We start from the raw sequence: 13964 nt of genomic DNA on the forward strand, positions 1-13964 counted from the left end.
GGAACATCGGGACCTTCTCTCCAGCGTAGCTCAGCTCCCAGATCTCCTCGATCCTTCCGTAGTATCTGTCCTTGTCATTACCGGTGTAGGATTCCATCGTTACCCCGGAGTTCTGATAACCATCGCTCTTCATGTCCTTGGCCTCGGTGTAGAATGTGTAGCCGTTGATATCGTACGCCTCATAGGTCATCAGGTTGTGCTCGGCGCCCTGTGACAAGGCGAATATGAGTTGTTCTTCCGCGGAAGAATCCTCATGTAAAGGGTACGACAGAAGCTTCTGCTTGAACCAACGCGTGAAACATGAGTTGTGCTCTTTGATTATATCTCCGTCCGTCCTCTGTTGGCCTCGGTCATTGTACGTCTTCTTAATAAAGGTTTTGTGCTCTACCACCCAAGGATCGACCACGTCTATGTGTTGTAGCGCGACTAGGTTTGCTCTTTCAAAGTCGGCGAGTCGACCCTCTAAGTCGGCATGCATTTCGCGGCGACCCTCACGGTGACCCCATCCAGCGAGCCTGCCGAGGTGCCTGTTAACGGGCAGACCAACGGGGTTCTCGATGCCTAGATAATTCGTGCAGTAGGAGATGCACTCTTCGGTCAGAAAGCCCCTGGCTATACTTCCCTCTGGACGTGACATGTTGTGAACGTATCCTTTGATGACACCATTCATCCTTTCGAACGGCATCATGTTGTGCAGGAACGTCGGCCCGAGTTGGATAATATCCTCCACTATATGGACTAGCAAATGCACCATAACGTCGAAGAATGCGGGCGGGAAGTACATCTCAAGCTCGCATAGTATCACCACGATCTCTTCCTGTAGCCTTCTGAGTTGCCTCACGCCAATCGACTTCTGAGAGATGACGTCGAAACAGTTGCATAGGCCAAATAGCGTTTCACGGACGTGCGCGTCCATGATCCCACGGATTGCAACTGGAAGTATCTGCATCATCAGCACGTGACAGTCGTGAGACTTCATCCCACTGAACTTCTGCTTCGTTGGGTCTAGGTATCTGCTTATCTTCCCCACGTAACCATAAGGAAGTTTTACTCCTAGGAGGCAGGTGAAAACTACTTGATCTCCTCCTGACTTAGAGTGAAGCACGCGGGAGGGTAGTCATTTCCGGTCTTCTTGGCCATTTTGCCTTTGCGACGACTTTCTGTGTCCTGCTTCGCCTCATCATCTTCATCATCATCATCATCATCATCATCATCATCATCATCATTAGCGTGAAGCTCCTGCCTGATGCCCATTGATTTCAAGTCTGCCCTTGCTTTCGGCCCATCTTTGGTCCTCTCTGGCATGTTGAGCAGGGTACCAAGAAGACTCTCGCACACGTTCTTCATGATATGCATGACATCAAGGCTGTGAGGCACACGGTGGATCTTCCAGTATGGCAAGTCCCAGAAAACAGACCTCGTTTTCCATACCTTCATCAGCAGCTCTGGCGCCTTTCGCTTCTTTCCCAGCTCTGGCGCCTTTTGCTTCTTTCCCGGCAGTGGGCAGTCTTTCCAATTTTTCAACAGCTTGTCTATTTCCTCGCCGCTCCTCGTGCACGGGCGTTTTCGGGGTTCGGTTTCACCATCGAACAGATCCTTGCATTTCCTCCATGGGCCATCGTCGTGAAGCCACCTTTGATGTCCCATGAACACGGTTTTTGAAGACCCGGGATCTCTATCTAGCTGGCGATACATTGTGTCATCCATGCACCTTACGCATCCAGAAAATCCATGGACTACCTGCCCCGCGAGATATCCGTAACCGAGATAGTCGTGCACCATCGTGAGCAGTGCGTCTCTCATAGGGAAATATTCTTTCTCTGCGGCGTCCCACGTATTGGCTAGTGTTTTCCACAGCGTGTCAAGCTCCTCTTTCAGTAGCCCCAGATACAGATTGATGTCGTTCCCTGGTTGTTTCGGCCCTTCAATTAGCATACTCATGTGAATGTACTTCCTCTTCATGCACAACCAGGGGGGAAGGTTGTACATCCACACAAACACAGGCCAGGTGCTATGTGTGCTTCTCTGGCTGCCAAACGGATTGACTCCATCAGTGCTCGCGCCCAGCACGATGTTCCTTGGATCGTTCCCAAATTCTGGGTATTCGAAGTTCAACGCTTGCCACTGGCTCGCATCCTTAGGGTGACTCAGCATCTTGTCTTTTTATCTATCTCCGGATCATTTGCGTCATCTTCTCACTTCTTCTCCTCCCTATCCGCGTGCCAACGTAGGAGCTTTGCTACCTTAGGGTCCGTGAAATACCGCCTGCAGACGAGGAGTGATTGGAAAGTACCACACCACTTTTCGAGGAGCTTTCTTCCTCTTCTTGTATTGAGTGACGCCGCACACCGGACATATGGTAGACTCCGCGTGCTCGTCCCGATAAATGATGTAATTGTTCATGCACACATGGTATTTCACGTGCGGTAAATCCAGAGGACACACGATTTTCTTCGCCTCCTCCAAACTGGTCGGGCACTTGTTCCCCTTGGGAAGACGTTCGTGCCAGAATGACATGTTCTCGTCGAAGCATGCGTCGGTCATTTTGTGGTTTACCTTCATCTCCAGAGCCATGAGCGTTACTTTCAGGCGGGTATCCTCGGGCCTGCATCCTTCATACAATGGAGTAACAGCGTATAACTCAAGTTGATCCATCTTGGCTTTCTCTCGAGCGGCAGCTCTTGCGTTATCCGTCTGCTTGAGAAGCAGCTCTTAAATATGAGGGTCCTGCACCCAGCCCATCGATGGTCCAGCGTCGTCTGCTCCGCCGGCATCATCATCTTCATGATCATGCCCGTCGTCTGCTCCGGCATCTTCCTCATCATCATATCCTGCATCTTCTACATGATGACTGTGTACAGCATCACCGTCGTGATCATCTCCTTGGGATTCTTCGTCTTCTCGCCCGCCCGAGCCGCAGTGGTTGTCTTGCTGCCCTTCCTCATTTCTTGCCCGGCCCCCATGGACGACTTCGTAGTCATCTTCATCACCTTGCCACCGATAGCCATCCATGAAACCACGCAAGAGCAGGTGGTCCTGCACCTGCCCGGAATCCGGGTCCACAATAAGGCTCTTCAGCTTGCATCTTCGACACGGGCATCTTATCTCCGTCTCGTTCTTTTGAAGCATCTCGGCCTTCGCGGACCTCAAAAACCTATTCACGATGCCTTCGGTCATCGTGCGGACCATGGTCGCCTGCGGGGTAGAGCAAAATGATATTTTAGAACCAAGAAAAAATTTGGCATGACTTTCCCTAAAAATAGGACCAAAAAGAATGCTTAATGCCAAAATTCTCGCCGAAACGGAAATGAATCAACATTCCGGCAAAATATTGGCAACTATCGCATTTCAAATACCGGTACACCTCCAAACACAAACACATATGCAACACCACAAACATATGCAACACCACGAACATACATAGATCTAGCTAGGCCATAAAAAGTGCATGTGCACATTGTTGTAGGGAGAACAACATAAATATAGCTTCCCCCCTTACTTACCTATCAAAACAAGGTAATTTAACCACTTAATTTGAATGAATATATGGTGGAAATGAGGTGAAAAAGAGGAGGCACCCGAGACAAGGAGGAGGCGGTGGAGAGAATGAAGTGGGGGGAAAGTGAGTGTGGGTAGGAGAGGCTGTCCAAAATATCTTGTTGCTGCCCACTTACTAATGGCGCACCAACCATAAATGCGCCATTAGTAATCCAGGTTACTAATGGCACACCTTCTGGTGGTGCGCCATTAGTAGTTTTGCAAAAAAAACATACTAATGGCGCACTGCTCCAGAGTGCGCCGTTACTAGTTTAAACTAGTAATGGCGCACGGTGGAAAAGTGCGCCATTAGTAGTTTTGCAAAAAAAGGAATAAAAAATATAATAAAAAAACAACATTAGTGGCGCACTTTCCAACAGGTGCGCCATTACTAGTTACAACTAGTAATGGCGCACTTCGTCTGGATGCGCCATTAGTATGTTTGGACAGGCGCACTAGTTCAAAAAAAATTGATACTAATGGCGCAACTTGGGCCAGGTGCGCCATTAGTAGTTTCAACACTAATGGCGTACCAGAAGGTGGTGCGCCATTAGTATATACTAATGGCGCACCGCCTGTCTGGTGCGCCATTAGTGTCAATCCCATCTATAGCCCTTTTTCTAGTAGTGCTCCTCGGTTATATTAAGAAACCGGAGGATGTTTATCAACAAGAGACAGTAAGAAAGGTTTACGCAGGGTCTTAATCTGAAAAGAATCTTTGCAACGGGTCCCTACTTCACGTCTGCGCATGTGTCTCCGGTGTGCCGTATCCTGGACGGGTGTAGCACGGTGTTCATCTGTAAAAGAGAAGAACTTAGTTGGAAAAAAGGATCGTGTGAAAAATGTATAAACAACGTATAATTCAAAAAATGAATAAAATTGAGCCTTATTGTCTCTTGTTGTCCATGTTTGCAGCCCCTTGTAAGAGGGTGCGCGGCTATTAAGCCCCTTGTTCATGTATGTCGTACTCGCCTAACCGTGTCTGGGGTCTGAATGACCTTTTTAGGTGCTTTGTTCAGCAAAGCCGGATTAGTGTGCGGCTGTCAAGGCAGTCTCACTTTCTTCCATATTTAAAGAACACTCGAAGTTTCCCTTTAATGAGATGATGCCGCGTGGACCGGGCATTTTGTGTGTAAGAGATGCATAATGCGGTATTGCGTTCAAGCGGGCGAAAGCTTCACGTCCCAATAGTGCTTGATAGCTAGTTTTAAATGGGGCGATGTGGAAGACTAACTTTTCGCGACGGAAGTTGTCGGATGAGCCGAACACAACTTCTAGTGGTAGAGAGCCCGTACAATGGGCATATGGGCCTGGCATCACTCCTTTAAAGGAAGTGTTGCTATGGCGCATTTTGGTTGGGTCTATCCCCATTCTGTGGATTGTATCCTGATATAGCAGGTTTAGATCACTGCCGCCGTCCATTAGGACCTGTGTAAATTGTAGTCCGTCGATTATAGGATTTATTATCAAAGCAGTCCATCCTGCGTTCCGGATACTTCTGGAGTAATCCTGATGGTCGAAAGTGATTGGTTTTGACATCCAGTGTTGGGACTCCGCTGGGGTGGACCGTGCGGCGCGTACTTTAATGGGTGCCGCTCTATTTTTTCCTATTGTCACTTGCAGTGAGTTTACTGTTTTGACCTCTTGTGGGAAATTCCTTTGTTTTCCGGTGCTCTGCTTGTGGGGTTCGTCATCGTCCTCACTTGGTGTGTCGAGCCCCTTGCGTTTGGCATTAAGTCGGCCGGACTGCTTGAAGACCCAACAATCTCTATGGGTGTGGTTTGCAGGCTTCCCGGAGGTACTATGAATTTGGCATATCTTGTCCAAGATTTTGTTTAGGTTGGATAGCTCGTCGTTGTTGTCCTTAAGAGGCAGTTTTTTGTTGTTCTGCCTAGAGCTTTTGAATCCGGCGTTGACTGCCGTGCTCAATGGACCATTTCCCTTAGTCCGGCGCTGGTCCTTGCTGCGTCGTGGTTTCCCATTTCCATCCCTGACCTCGGATGTATTTGGGTCACTGGTGCTGCATCTTGCCAGCCAGCTATCCTCTCCCGCGCAAAAGTGGGTCATGAGGCTTGTTAGTGTGGCCATTGTTCTTGGCTTTTCCTGGCCAAGGTGCCTGGTGAGCCATTTGTCTCGGACGTTGTGTTTGAAAGCTGCTAAGGCTTCGGCGTCTGGACAGTCGACTATTTGGTTCTTTTTGGTGAGGAACCTGTTCCAGAATTTGCGGGCTGACTCTCCAGATTGTTGAGTTATGTGACTTAAATTGTCTGCATCCGGAGGGCTGACATAAGTCCCTTGAAAATTTGCTCGAGAAGCATCCTCGAGCTCTTCCCAACTTCCAATGGTATTTTCAGGGAGGCTTTTAAGCCAGTGCCGTGCTAGCCTTTTGAGCTTGAGGCGTAAGTATTTTATGGCGTGGAGATTGTCTCCTCTAGCCATGTGTATGTGGAGGATGTAATCCTCTATCCAGACTCCTGGGTCTGTTGTTCCGTCGCATGCCTCTATGTTTACGGGTTTAAATCCCGCCGGAAATTCATGATCCAGCACCTCATCGGTGAAACATAGGGGGTGTGCGGCTCCCCTTGACGCTCTATACTTGTCATGTAGTCATCCATCCAATCGAGCGGCCTATTTGTTCTTTGGTTGCGGAGGCTCTAAGGCCTCCTCATCGAATTCGGGCAGTAGTTTGAGCTTCGGGTAGCTCTTTGTTTGGCGACTGTCGCCATATTTGTCCGCGGTGTTGAGTACTTTGCTCCATCTGATTCTGAGTGCATCTTCCGCTGTTTTGAGCTTCCGCTTCTGCTTTTTCAGGATACGCACAGTGGAGATGAGCCTTTTGTGGAGGTTCTTCTGCTCCAAAAACTTGTCCAGTGTGAGATCGTCCGGACTGTTATCTTCGCCTGGGATGGGTTGCTTATCCAAGTTATCCTGTTCGGATGGTTGCTCGAGGGCATGTTCGTCGTCCACCGGTTCGCCCTGCTCTATGGCTGGGTGTGTATGGGTGCTGTCGTTGTCGAGGCGGGACTTTGAGTGGCGCTTACGTCGCCGTTTTGACGGTTTTTCGAGGGAATTATCCTTCGCAGCGTCCCGTTGTTCTTCGTTGTCGCTTCCTTTAGGTGTATCCACCATACATACATCGTGAGTTGAGGTGGTCTTCCAGTGCCCTGTAAGCGCTGGTTCTTGGTCGTCTCCGGCATCGTCGTCCATATCGTCGATGTCTTCGGAGTCGAAGTAGAGCGTGTCGGTTAAGTCATCGACAGTGGCTACGAAGTGGGTGGTGGGTGGGCTTTGAATTTCTTCGTCGTCCACATCCCAACCGTCCTGACCATAATCCGGCCAGGGCTCTCCTGATAAAGAGAGACACTTTAGCGAATTCAGGATGTCACCAAAAGGCGAGTGCTGAAAGATGTCCGCAACGGTGAACTCCACGATCGGCGCCCAATCGAATTCGATTGGCAGGGGCGCGGAAGGTTCGGGGTCCGGATAGGAGTCCGGCACCTTGGAGCCACGAGCTTCACAAGGGACAAGGTCGGTATTCGGCTCTATCGCCATAGAGGTAGCGGCCCCCGAGGCGGTGTCCAGCCACCCATCCTCGATCGGCGCAGTCGGCTCCGTCAGAGCAGACTCTTGTGCGGCCTCCAGGGCACTGTCCGGCAGCAGAGCTAGATCGTGCCCATCGTGATAGTGCGGCGCGCTCGGCTGTGGCTCAAATCCATCGAAGATTAAGTCTCCGCGGATGTCAGTCGTATAGTTCAAACTTCCAAATCTGACCTGATGGCCAGGGGCATAGCTTCCGATCTGCTCCAGATGGCCAAGTGAATTGGCCCGCAGTGCAAAGCCGCCGAATACGAAGATCTGTCCAGGGAGAAAAGTATCACCCTGGACCGTGTTGTTGTGGATGATCGAAGGAGCCATCGAGCCTATAGGTGACGACACAGAGGAACTCTCAATGAAAGCACCAATGTCGGTGTCAAAACCGGCGGATCTCGGGTAGGGGGTCCCGAACTGTGCCTCTAGGCGGATGGTAACAGGAGACAAGGGACACGATGTTTTTACCCAGGTTCGGGCCCTCTCGGTGGAAGTAAAACCCTACTCCTGCTTGATTAATATTGATGATATGGGTAGTACAAGAGTAGATCTACCACGAGATCAAGGAGGCTAAACCCTAGAAGCTAGCCTATGGTATGATTGTTGTTCGTCCTACGGACTAAAACCCTCCAGTTTATATAGACACCGGAGAGGGCTAGGGTTACACAGAGTCAGTTACAATGGTAGGAGATCTACATATCCGTATCGCCAAGCTTGCCTTCCACGCCAAGGAAAGTCCCATCCGGACACGGGACGGGGTCTTCAATCTTGTATCTTCATAGTCTAGGAGTCCGGCCAACGGTGATAGTTCGGCTATCCAGACACCCCCTAATCCAGGACTCCCTCACTTACTAACTGCTCGTGTTTGGGTGCTCTGTGGTGGAGACGGTGTTGTGTCAACAGGAACTATGTGTCTATCTCCTGGGGTTGGGGTTAGAAGGGGTGTAGCTGGTTCTCTGTCCAACTGGGTAGGGGTACAATCTGCATGAGTGTGGGTTATGTGTGGTGGCGCTGATTCTTGGGCAAGTGAAAGTGCGTTATATCGACTAGAGGGGGGTGAATAGGCGATTTTTATGAATTCTTCACTGAGGAATTTGCCGGTGGGGAAATTCCTTAGCGAAGAACTACTTGTAGCGGAATAAGTACTCAGAAGTAAGCATGACAGAATACACACATAGTCATCATGATGAAATGAAGACAAAAAACAGAGTACAGAAAGCGTAAACACAGGATAACACAAGATGAAGACAAACAGACTGAAGAAATTGAACTAAGGAAATTGAGAAAGTCTTTAGTCATAGTCTTCAAACACAGATATGAATAATCACTCAACACAGTAATGAAGAAAAGAAAGAGTTGAGGAAATAGAACCGGTAAAGTTGGTGAAGACAATGATTTGGTAGACCAGTTCCAACTGCTGTATCAGTTGTACGTCTGGTTCGAGCGGCTGAGTATTTAAACTCGAGGACACACAGTCCCGAACACCCAGTGGCTGAGCATGCAGCTCAGGACACCAAGTCCTCACCGCATTCTCCTTGAACTAAGATCACACAGACCTCGTCCAATCACTCGTGGTAAGTCTTCAGGCGACTTCCAAACCTTCACAGACTTCGATCACTTGGCGATCCACAATTCCTCTTGGATGCTCTAGACCATGACGCCTAACCGTCTGTAAGAAGCACAATCTTCAAAGGTAACAAGCGTCGGATCCACGCAGGATCAATCTCTTCAGTGATGCTCAATCACTTTCGGTTTTTCCTCACTCGATGATTTTCGCTCAAAGTCCATGGAGGATGGGTTGCTCTCAAATGACAAGTGTCAGTTTCTCTCGGAGCAGCCAACCAGCTTGTGGTTGTAGGGGGCGGCTATTTATAGCCTAGGGAGCAGCCCGACATGATAAGACATAAATGCCCTTCGATGATATGACCGTTAGGTGGATAAGATATTTTGGGACAGCTGGCGCGCAGCACAGCAATGGTCGGAATTTTGACTCTCAAATTCCTCAGGGCTATCATGTTCCTCACTGTGTAGGCAATCCGCACTGGTGAATTCCTAACTCCTCATTTAGAACAAATTCCTCAGCGACCAGAAGAACTTCGTCTCTGTTACTGAAGAAATTGACTAAACTGTATGAGATTTCCAATGGCTTCACTCGAAGGGATTGGTAGGTGTAGGATTTCGAGTTGAGCATCACATAGAAATTTTTCCTTAGTATTTCCTCGACCCCCTTTAACAGTACGGTGTTTCCTATGACTCAAGAAAGAGAAAACCAAAACTATGAAAATGAAAGTCTTCAAGCTTCATATTCCTTGCATGAATATCAAGTCTTCACAGATACACCAATTTCTTCACTTTCAAAGTCTTCAGGAATACCAAAATCTTCAGTCGAAGATATTCATTTTTAGGGGTCGACTTTCTCTGTAAATATCAAACTCCTCTTTGACTTATAGACCTGTGTACACTCATAAACACATTAGTCCCTTAACCTATAAGTCTTCAATACATCAAAAATCACTAAGGGGCACTAGATGCACTTACAATCTCCCCCTTTTTGGTGATTGATGACAATATAGGTTAAGTTTTCAACGGGGATAAACATATGAAGTGTAAGTACTGATATTGAGGAATTTGATTGCAAGATATAGAAGAACTCCCCCTGAAGATGTGCATAGTGAGGAATTTGCTTTTGAAGCAATGCACACTTGAAGAGTTGAATCATGGAGATCTCCCCCTATATCTTGTAATTCATACATGCATTTGACATATAATATGAAGAATTTGAAATGCATGATGAAATATGGTGCCTGAAGAAATTCAGCATGCATGCAATAATATTAACGAGGAACAAGCATGTAGAATAACGCATCAAAAGTATCAGAGCATAGTGCATCAAAAGTATCAAAGCACCATCGGGTTTAAGATTACAACTCGATCCAATAAAAGTTTCAGAAGAGCGAGAGTTGTAACTTAGCAAAAAAACGCCCATATAATAGACCCGCTTGAAGACTAACTCAGATTTCTCCCCCTTTGTCATTGAATGACCAAAAGGATCGAAACTAAGGACTAACGCCCCTGAAGAATATCAAGTTGATGGAGGAGCGTCAACGTTGTTGGGGTCGGTTGTCGTAGTAGGGCCTGGCGCAGTGTCGTCCAAGTCTTCATTTTCATCAGTGTCGCGCGATGAATAATAGGAGCTGGCCACCAAGAAAGGAACCTTGACCTTCTTGAATTTCTTCGGTGGAGGTGCAGACCAGTCAAATTCTTCCTTGAGACCCATTCTCTTCAGATCTTCTGCGCTGTAGACATGAGATAGAACATCCCAGGTAAGGTTGAAGGTTTCATGGAGGTAGTAGTGGTTTTTCTTCACTACATTGTGTGTTGAGGTCATGTTGTGAAGAATTGAACCAAACTGACGCTTGACCCATTTATGATTGCGATCAACTTTCTGATGAAGACTGGGGAGTAACTCATGATCAGTCATCACCCTGGGTGCTGTGGCTTGATGAATTTGCTTGGCAGAGGTGTTGGCGGCAGAGTCATGTGTGGCAGAGTCATCATTGGTGGAGCAGGATGCAGCCTTTCGAAATTGACCATCCAATGGACGAATGCCTTCATCTATCATAGTAGTTGCCTTGCCTTTGTCATCGGCTGAGGAAAATGTCCATTTGAGGACTTCAATTGGAGGCAAGTAGCTGCCGTGGTTCAGAGTATCAGCCTCTTCCTTATGCGAGCAGAATCATAGGGATTGTAGTCTGTGAAGAACACATGCTCATTGAAAAAATCTTCAGCCTTGAACTTTTGCTTCTTTGAGAATGGATCCTTTGGCTTGGGCAGATGAGTGCCAGTGAGTTGCATCACAACCTCAGGAATCGCAATCTCCGGTTCTTCAGGCTGAGGAATTTCTGGTTCCTCTTCAGTGGCAGTCTACGTGTTCAAAAGATCAGCAGCAGCAGGTTCTTCAGCACTAGTGGCTGGAATTCCTTCATGCACAGACGAGGTGGGATGAGTTTCTTCAGAGCCCATTTGAACGGTTGGTGTAGGGGACTGAGGTATTTGTTGTATTGGGGTGAAGAGTGGAGAATTGGGATGCTGACTTTCCCAAAAGTCATCATTCATCACAGGCGTAGTGCATCCAATATCCACGTCTTCATCTTCAATTTCTTCAACGCCAGCCTCTTCAGCTGCGAACTGAGGCATTGGCGAGTAAGCAACAGGCGTTGAAGGGATCACATCCACTTCAATTTCTTCATCAATCTGCTCTGACGAAGCAGCAGAATGATTTTCTTCATCAGATCTGCTAGGGATCACATATTCTTCACCAAAAGGAACAAGGTCCTTTGATGGCAGGGTGGAAATCAGAATAGTGGATTTTCATGTGATCTGGTCATAGGCTTCATTTTCTTCGAAGCTGAAGAATCTGAAGCAGATGATGCTTTCCTTTTCTTCACTGCGGCTCTCTCTGCAGCCTTGGTCTTCCTCAGATCTGATGTAGATGGAAGGGTAGGAGTTGGTGTAGGCGTAGGAGGAGCTGAGGATTCTGTTTGAATTTCCTCAGGCTTAACTGATGCAGTTGCCCTGACTTCTTCATTTTCTTTAGGCGCACCACTAGTGGATGCCCTGGCAATGTCTTCAGCGGCTGGAATGGAGTCATCAGCCCTGGAACTAGCATTTTCATTAGCAGCCTGAAAGTCATCAGCGGTGCTGGCATGTTCTTCAGTTTGCTGAGTAGAAGCTTCACCTTGAGGAATTTCTTGTTGCGATGGGGCTGCAACATTGGTGAACTTCTCAGTCAGTTTAACGAACCTGACTTTGGCTCCTTGCCAACCAGCATAATAAGCATTGAAATCATCGCTTAGAGCTTTGATTTCAGACTGGATCTTGAGGAGTTCATCAGTTGTCATTTTGACAACGTTTTTCCTCAAGAACTTCTCTTTCCTGAACTGAGCCTTCTTGATTTGCCTAGCCTTCTCAAATTTCCATTTCTCTTTAGTGATGAATGGGTCAGCATGTGACTTTAGCCAGGAGTCAAATGAAAATCAGGCATAGGAGTGTTTGGGTCCTTGTGTCAGAGATCAGTGTAGTCGAGGATCGCCTTCGGATCCAAAAGCAGTGGCACATTTGTGCCTTTGGCTCTAGCGGCCCTTTCTTGCCTGTCTCTGATGATTTCTGCAAGTTCATCATCATCAGCTTCATCGTCAGATGGCACTTGGAAGGCAACCTGTTTCTTCTTCAGATTTGGCCGAGGACCTCGACAAGCTGTTGCCTTTGTCTTCAGCAGAGTGGGGCCTGATGAAGAGTTTGGTGCAGCTGAGGAACTCGCTGAGACACCAGAGGCAATTAAGATGCCTGCAGTCCTTTGGCACGTGGCCAGATGTACAGGTGTTGAGGACTTTGCCGGAGCAACTGAGGACTTTGGAGAAGGAGCTGAGGACTTTGGAGGAGCAGGAGCAGCATGAGGAACTGGCCGTGAGGGCTTGGAAGAATCTAGCCGTGAGGGCTTTGAAGATTCTGGCCGTGAGGGCATTGCTGAGGAACTTGGTCATGAGGGCACAGTTGGTGAAGCACTTGGCTTGTGAGTGGGCTTCTTTGCCATTGATTTTCTAGGCCTGACAGAGGCCTCAGTGGCAGCAGCAGTAGAAGAGTCTTCTTTGAATTTCCTCACTGCTTCTTTGGCTTGTCTTGCCAACTTGGCTTGGCGTTTGGCCCATTCTTCAGGGAAATCCTCACCATGCTTGATGCTGGTGGGGTCAGCTTCTTGGCCAGGTGCCACTGGAGCTCTTGGGCATGGAGGATTTAGTGCGAATTTCTTCATATACTTTGGAGTTACATATCTGTACTCCCTCCATTCTCTTGCCCATCTCCTTTCAATCCTCTGTATGCGCACCTTGCGCTGATTTTCGTTCTCCTTTCCGAACTTAGCCTCATCAGGTGTGCAATAGTTAGCATAGATGTCCTCAGGTATTTCAAACGCGGTCATGACCTCAGGCCTCTTTCCTCCTTCCTGTGGTTTCTTACCGTCTGCCATATTCTTCAGTTGAGGGATTTGAACAATCGAATTCTCGGAAGAAGTATGCAACTTTTCTTCGAGGAACGCTACAAATGAGTTAATTTGATGAGAACCTAGTGATTCAGCAGCGGACATGAGTACCTGTGAACAGAGTATAGTTGCGAGGAATTTGAAGAGGTCATATGCGTTCTTAGAAGATTTTCAAAAAGAACAAGTTTGAGGAATTTGACCAGATGAGTCTTGACGAATTTCACTAAGCGTTCTTTGTCTTAGGTTCCAGAGTTGTATAGAATGAGGATCCACACAATTGAGGAATCTTGAAGAAAAATGATGCTTAGAGAAACGAATCAAGAGCAGATGACTAGTGAGGTGTTTTGTGTGTGAGGATTTGAAGAATGAAACATCTTTGAAGATTTTGTTTAGAAAATTTGAATCAAAGAGGGCAGTAAAAGTAACTTTTAATTACCCTTGATGAAGAACACGACGAGCTGAGAAGTGTAGATTTGAAGCTCGTCAGTTTAGATCTTCCACGGCCTAACTTGGCGGAGGAAGACAGCTACGGCGGCGGCAGAGTGAAGATTTCTGCGGCCGGCGCGAGTACGGTGGCGACGAGGTCGAGGCAGTGAAGCTCTTCCTCACTGGCGACGATGGAGTAGTGGCGGCGCTAGGGTTTGAGAAGCTCGAGCGAGAGAGAGTGCGTTCGATCAGAGTAAAGGAAGTGAGGAAGGGGAGAGGGGTATTTATAGTCGCAGTGAAAAAACTGTTCACCCAAAGATTTAGGACGAACATGCCCCTGACCCTTCTCATTCGCTTGACATGTGTCACCCACGTA

This window comes from Triticum dicoccoides, chromosome 1B (genome assembly GCF_002162155.2).
Source record: "Triticum dicoccoides isolate Atlit2015 ecotype Zavitan chromosome 1B, WEW_v2.0, whole genome shotgun sequence".
Taxonomy (NCBI): domain Eukaryota; kingdom Viridiplantae; phylum Streptophyta; class Magnoliopsida; order Poales; family Poaceae; genus Triticum; species Triticum dicoccoides.